This window comes from Brachycentrus maculatus, unplaced genomic scaffold (assembly GCF_059751285.1).
Source record: "Brachycentrus maculatus isolate JH-2025_06_01 unplaced genomic scaffold, ASM5975128v1 h1tg000030l, whole genome shotgun sequence".
In the NCBI taxonomy this organism is placed as follows: domain Eukaryota; kingdom Metazoa; phylum Arthropoda; class Insecta; order Trichoptera; family Brachycentridae; genus Brachycentrus; species Brachycentrus maculatus.
The window spans coordinates 178,467-186,796 of record NW_028280784.1 but is presented as its reverse complement, the minus strand read 5'-3'; positions in this window follow the sequence as shown (position 1 = coordinate 186,796).

Sequence of the window (8,330 nt, the reverse complement as noted above, 5' to 3'; positions counted from 1 at the left end):
ATTCCCGCACGTAATTTAATTAGCAATGCATTTTATGTGTGCGTCTGAAACCTGCCAATGTTTAACTAATAAATCTTGCACTACTTCAAATCCCGAGTCTAATTGGACCCATGGAAAACTGATTTATTCTTGCTAAGTAAGCCAATTACAACATTCAAAACTTACTTGCGATGCTTCATTGTTATACTAATACTCTGCATTCGCCAAATTAAATCCACAGTACACGCTTAAACCCATTCATTGTTCTACATTTTCATTTCACCGGTTATCTGTTTAGAATACATGCGTTTTTAATTTTTTTATTATTTACAAATCAATTTTATTCCGATAAACTCTAAACATAATTATTAGCACTATTTTTTTGGAATTGTATAGAGATAAAATCAGAACATTGGATGGGTTGATGTACATATGTAAAAAGTGTGACCTCTTCCATCCAATATTTACACTAATATTTTACCAATAGCTGCTTTCAATTGTTTCTCTATTAAAAATTTAATATTTTGTTGATTAGATGTTTGTTAAACAAATATTAGATCCAATGGGTTTGGATAACAGAGGTCACCCTAAAATAATGGAGTTTTTGATCGGTTATTAAATCCGAATATCAGAATAGTTTTGTGTGACGCTGAGGGATACGGTATGGATGGACGTGGTGGTATTTAAAGTATTGGTGTGCCATTGCAGACATGAGTAGGTCTACTCAATCCTATCACAGCATGTTTACCGCGGCGCTGAACAGCTCCATGTGGCGCTGCAAGTCATGCGGGAAGGAAGTGTCCAACAGGTGGCACCACTCTCACAGCCACTCCAGCCAGCGCTTCCCGTGTCCGTACTGCGCCTCCACCTACAGTCGCATCGACACTCTCCGCTCGCATCTGCGCTCCAAGCACTCCGGCCTGCTGGCCCGGGAGTACTAATCCTTGTCGGCGCCCGAACAAAACATTGCCGATGACAGCCCTTCTCAAATGTACAATGAGACTGTGATTTAGCAAGAGACAGTCGCTTGTATCCACCTGCGAATCGGCAAACTCTTAGGGAATAAATTTAACACGAGATGTTTACTCTCTTACCATCGGTGTGCCATTGCAGACCCAAATAGGTCTGCTCGATCCATCACGGGATGTTTATATTACAGCTAACAACTCCAATCCTGCTAAACTGCAATAAGGTAGTCAAGTCTCAATGGGTTCACTTGTCCTTTTGCAAGACCCACACACAGTGAGATAGACATCCGCTTAATTGCTATAGATATCACTTAATTGCGATGGACTACATATCTTTTTTATAAAAATATTACCAACCGTGAGGTTGCGTTGAGTTTTTATGACTTCTTGTGCATTTTTGTGGTAATGTGTTAGACCACAGAGTGTATACGCCCTAACTACGGGAACTGCAGCATGCTCCACATTGGCAAGAAGCATAAACAACTCGCAAATTAATTACCCAGAAAACTGCTGTTAGCGAGCATTATTTCAACGGAAATTAATGTAGTGATCTCAAAATTTACATGTTTTTTTTGTTTGCCCGGAGGTTTGTAAAGGGTATACATAACTTAATCTCCCATGTTAGCTTCACTATATTTTTTGTCATTTTTCTACATGTCTAAATAAGCATATAATCTTTTATATATTACTGCAAACTTGTAATACGTATTTGGGTTTAATTTTTGGAATACGAAAAGATATACAGAGAGCCTACCGTATATACATAAAATAATAACCTATGGTTTGTAGTTGCTTTGATCATTAAAATGGTATTGGAAATTGTAAAAATAAATATTTTAATGGTGTGAATTCAGTTTACATTCTAAATGATTTATTCACTTAAAATGATCTCCAAAACAAATTCACTAACTGAGAATCTTCAGGAATAAAATTCTTACATAATGAGAATTTATCTCACAAAAATGAGGATAATGTATCAAGGTCCCAGTAAGTTGCTGGATAAATATCTGATTGGCACGTCTAACTCTGGAAACACAGGCAACTTGGAGCTGCTCTTACGTATCCGCTTTATCCATCGATACATGGGCACCAGTAGCCACTATTTATCTATCAGTGCTCATGAATGGTCCCAGTATACCAAAAGATTCCTCTGTAGCACTTTTTATTTGTAGATATGAGATTATATTTCTGATACTCTAATTTTTTATGTATTAAAATTCTGTTGAATGTGTATAAAGTATCAAAATCATTTTGCTAATGTTTCAAAATCAGGATATGGAGATTTAAAGTTTTTTTTCTGCCTCCCACAGAACATGACTTCATGACACCTCATGTCATTGACAATATGTATATCGGAAACAAACATATTGTATTGGCAAATTATTCCTTTAATTAAAACGGTGTAAAGAGCTGTTTTTACCGATAAAAATTATAATTTAGTAAATGTTTGAGTTATGCAACGATGTGAAGAAGAATATGGAGAGAAAGGGATAGATAAGCGATGTAAAAATTTATTTCAAATTATTTACAGGGTAAAAAGGAACCTTAGTATTTTTCTCATGAAACGAATAAAGAAAATAAGGTTATTTATGATTCAATTGTTTAGTAATTTAGTTAGCGTGTTTCACAAGTGCATATTTTTACATCTTCACATTCTTTATTGACTATATTTCATCATTATTGATGAAATATTTCTATTTTTAGCATGAGAGATGCGCTGACCAATCGGATATTTTGTCAACTAAACATTAGATCTTTTATCCCGTTATTAACCTAATTTTCCACAGAAGGACGTTTTTGTAAAAAAAACTATCTTTTGTTAGAATAAAATTATCACAACGGGGTGTTTTTATTCAATGGTAGATTACAATATGAAAAAAAGTAGGTTTTATCTTGTTCTGAGACTTAAAAAATGGTCGCCTAAACCAATTAGTCGGCCTTAAAATGGACTAGTTGATAGTCATCTGAACCAGTAGTTGGTGCATCTCTAGTCATTATCACGCACTATTATAATGATAATGAGTGTAATAAAGTCATCTTATTTCAATCATGGTGCTATGTTATACAAAATTTAGTTTACTTAAATTTTTATTAGACAGTAGAGTGAAAGTACTTTATAGAGTCGCTACTCATTTTGTTTGCATATTATGTAGTTTTTAAATTACTCAAAGTAAATATTTTAATGTGTGATCTAATTTCAGTTGATTTCTGATGATTATTATTTTTTGCATTTATCGTTTTAGTAAAAGCACAAGTTCATCTTTGGGAAACATACCGTCCATTTTTACTATGAAGACATCCATATATTTGTTTGATCATTGGTAATGGGTAGGCTTTTAAAAAAAAAATGTATGTATACTCAACTTTTTTTTAAATAATTAGTATCCATTTAAATATTTCTAAAAACACAAAACATAATTTTTTGTTTTTTATAAATTTCTATAAACGTTTTTTTTTTAAAGCAGATAACATAAAGATATTAAACGTGTGGGACCTTGAAATATTTTTTAAAGTAAAAATAATCTTAGACAAACACAATGTACATATATATCCGAATTTAAGATACCACATATATTTATAAATCTTAAATAATTTACTGATTTTTACTTCTATTTAGGTGATGCTCTTCTCTAAAGTTTTATTTTTCAAATTATACACAATTTAAAATTCTCAATAGGTTAGCACAACACTGAAATGTAATGTTGTTACATATATAAAATGGACTAGTCTTTTGTTTATATAATTGTATCATATTATAGATTGAATGCAATCATAATTTTCATCTCAATTTTTTATTAAACTATGTACTAAGTACTTAAAAGTGTCACATAGTAATTTACTTAGTCAAGGGTAAAAGCAGTAATTGTTAATGGAACACAAATTATTATTATTTGGTAATATGTAGTATTTTACATAAGAATTTTCTTGTGCTCTGAACATGAGTCAATGGTTGTGTTTTAAGAAGTTAAGTAATATTTACCCTAGACTTGAAGAGCGGTAAGGCTATTTAAATCAAGATTCGTATGTTAAGAGTGATGCGATATTGGCTGTGAAATATTTTTGGTAATTACTATTGACTGAGCATGCCTTGAATGGATAGTGCGCCAAAATTACCAATCCAATTAAGTAAACACTTCAAAATTTTAATTCAAATATTCGTTATAGGTTTTATTTGAAAGTGTTTATGTTAACCATAATGATATTTTGAAATTTTGTTGTTTTGTATCATGGTCCAAAAATGTACTGATTTTTTGTGAGGGAAGTCAATTAAGCTAGGTAATGGTTGAGATAGTCATCTACTCCATTGAGAGATGTCATTGTATGTATTATGTGAACTTTGATCTCCGTTTTATTTTATGTTTTATATATTTTTAACTATCCTATATTAGTAATTTTATTATATTTGAAATATTGTGTAATATGTATAAAAAATATTGAAAAGATTTCAAATAGCTTAGTTGATCTTTTAAAAAATGTATTAGGTATACAGGTATTCAGGTATATATGAAATATACCTGAATGATTGTGTTGTGTACATAATTCAAATTGGCCTCTTTATTTGTTATGCACTAATCCTCTAATCTTTTGACTGTTCAAGACGTCTTCTCCATATCTTTAGCATCTTGCTTTAGCTTTATTTCTCCTTGCCCATCGTGTCACGATATTCCACTGATTTATTCATGATATAGGGCTGCACAGAACTACACTTTGTTTTGACATTATAATTTTAAAAAATCATATTTTATTAGTTATTACTACGGTAATTATGTGTATTTTTCACTACCAAAGTGATATTTTAACTTTTCTATCTGTCCACTAAAGAATGTTTGTTTTATTATGGCTGCCTCGTATGTTGTATTGCAGGTTATAACTTCGAATGCTCCCTGAAAAAAATCTAATATTGAACTATGCTGTTGCGGCAAATGATTTTCTTTTTGCTGTAGACTCTGCTCAACTTACATTTATTCATATACATATCGCTCACTCCTTTCAACAACGTCATATATCAAAAAACTTGATTTTTCAGGAGATCGTTTTTAAAGTTTAAAAATATAATAAAATGTATTAAAAATAAATATCAAGCCACTTATTGAACTTTTTACTATGGAACATATCTTTTTAGGTAAAACCTAAATGTTTTTTCTCCATTTGAAAAATATTAGATTTATTTAAAAAAAAAAATTAATAATACCTTTTCTTCAAAATGAAAAAACAACACTTTCTGCCCTGTAGTGGGTAAATATTAAGTTAAAAATATGCTGCTTTTGCTGGGATATAGTTCATTTTTTGGGCATTCCGAAAACATGCAAAACTGAAAATTGGCGATTTTTGATATATGACGTTGAAAGGAGTGAGCTTTATATATGTACTTCACTGATCTTCAGTATTACATTCAAGGTGAGTAACAGAAGTGTGTATTTAACAGTTTTCTACTCTAACAAAAGTTACGATCCTCGAATCAGTAACCTTCTGTTGATGCTTGTCAATGTGGATGAGTCTTTTGAAAATTGCTTTTTTAAGAAGTAAGTACGGTTTTATAGGTTGTGATAAGTATGTAAAAGGCTTTATTACAGAAGATTGATAGCTATTTTTCATTGCAAGCAATGTTTCATCCCAGAAAATGTTACGCACATAAATGTTTTTTTAGCTTTGCTTTTATTTGATTTCTGAATTAGTTAAAAACTGATTTTAATCTTTGGGAAAAATATTAACTCACACCACACCACTACACCTGATAATGTTTTACGCATTCAAATGCCAAAGCACTCATAACAAAAAAAATCTTTCAAATTGCAGACGAATAATTAAATAAAATTTGTTTCTCAATGAAAAGTATTTATATTAAACATCTATATGTTTATACTTTTTGCTAAGCATGGTCGAATATTATATAGAATTTGGCAAGGTTATCCCTCTTTGAGTTGTGAGGGTCGTTACGTGGAATTTGAGTAGACCCTCAGATCAGTAAGTAATATATAAATAAATATCTATTTACACAATATATGGGTATTTCTTTTTTATTAATGATAATTTTGATTGAATATCTGTTAATTTTATAATGTGAATGCATACAAGTATGGTAAATAATGCATTATGGTATAGTTTTCATTCTAGAATCAAAAGAAACATACAGTTGATTTTTAATTTACAGAGGCATTTTTTTTTTCAATTTGTTATTTGTTAAATTTTTATTTCTTAAAATCATTAATGTGAAATTTGTAGGGCCATACAAAATATATATCTACATAGATCCTTAATTTTTTTTGTTTATTTTGAATTTTTTTTTTAAACAACGTATTATGGATTTTGTTATTTTTATATCAGTTAGCAGTTCTAAGCAGTTAAATGCTCAAGTATTTTGTTTTGGATTTTATCTCAGTAAATTATCAGCCAACTGTATTTCATACATCTGGGAATGGTCTCGAGACTTAAAAAGGAGGAAAAATAATAGCTTCTGCATTAAAGATAAAATTGGTTTGATGCATTCTACCTAAAAAAATTTCTTTCTCTCGGGAGTTTGAAAAATATGTTTCCTGAAGGAAATACACACTTAAATTAAGAAGTCCTGAAGGTAAGGCAAAACTCCAGTAATGGTAAGTGCTTATTTTCACTCTATGAGCAGTTTTTAATGCAGGGCTTCTCAAACTGATAAAAGCACCTTTATTCAATAGTCCAATTGCTACCAGGAAACTACCTAAAAGCTCGGACTAGAATGTTCTCTGCATTATCTGAAAATAAATATGTGAACAATTTTAATTATCATAAATAAAATACTACAAATATATTTTTCGCAGCCACTAAAATGCAATAACAGATTTTTGGAACAAGCTAGCATTTTGCTCTACAGACAAGTTTGCGATGGTACTGTGACTGTTTTTAGAGCTCTAAATACATATTCCATGTCATCACTGCGCTTTAGTGACAAAACAGTGTAGATCACAAAAAAAAATTGGGAATTTCCTTTTTTCATATTTTATAAAGTATTCGAAAGGCACAGCTTTGTTAAAGAAGAAAAGTGAATGTCGAAGAAAGTTAAAAACTGATTTATCATGATTGGTGGATGCATATTTATTTATACATTAAAATATGCATTCGTATATCGTCACATTTTTATTATGGATTAGTGATAGGTACGCATTTTTTTTTTAAATTGGCTGCATTACTTACTTAATTTTACTTATTAACATTAATTAAACTTAAAAAAAATCTAATTGATTCTGAGTTTTTGTCATTTCAAATTCAAAAAATTGTTTAGAAATGTCGATAAAATGATAATTATGAGCAGAGATGAATTCAAGGTAACATATTCATTATTTTATTAGTAAGAGTTGGCAGCAATGCATTAAGAAATTCAGCAATTCTTATTGGAAAAGTTATAAATTATTATATTTAAAAGGTATATATATATATATATATATATATATATATATATATATATATATATATATATATATATATATATATATATATATATATATATATATATATATATATAAATCCGTGCAAGTAGAATGAAAACTCGAATCACGCGAAAGAAAAAACGTGCATTAATTGATTAATATCGTGGGTAAGTACTTTTTGTAAATTCAGAAAAAAGTTCTTGCACATAGCAACACTTCTTTAAATGTCAAGCGTCATTTGACAGCTCGTGATCCTTGGTCTTGTTCTCGTGGAAAGATTTCATTTAATAAACGCTTAAATTTCATTAAAAAAATCCGGTTTTTAAGTAACAGACCTAGTATGTTAAATATAAATTTAATATTACGAAATAAAACTTTTCTGTAAATATAAGAAAATATTTATTTAATTTAATCTTAGTGTGTAAATATTATCCGTAATAAATGCTTGATGTTTTTTGTGTAAATGTTACAATATATATATATATATATTAATATGTGCAGTGTAAAGTATTATTCAATAAGAATCATATATAATGGTTAAATTCACCTATTTCATTGATCGTATACATTCTACACTTTGTAAAAATGTCAATTGGAAAAATAATACTGTCTATTTTCACATTGTAAAACAAATTAAATGTTTATCTGCTTTTATTGAATATTACTAAACATAAATAGGCTAAGTCAATATTATGTCTACATGATAATTATTAAAAATACTCTTATATTATTACTCCCGAACGATTTTTGCGAAGGGTGAATCAGAATCGCATAATTGAAATGTGACAATGTTTATGTCTTTCTCATGAAATATTTCAAAATAATTACAGTAGGATACCTAAGTCAGAAAACATAATTTAAATGTTTTCATGTTGTACTTGTATTAAACTTATGTCTGTCTAAAATTTTTGAATCCCTGAACTACAAATCATTGAATTATGTGTAATTTAGTAGTCGGTAGTCACATGGAAAAAGGTTATAT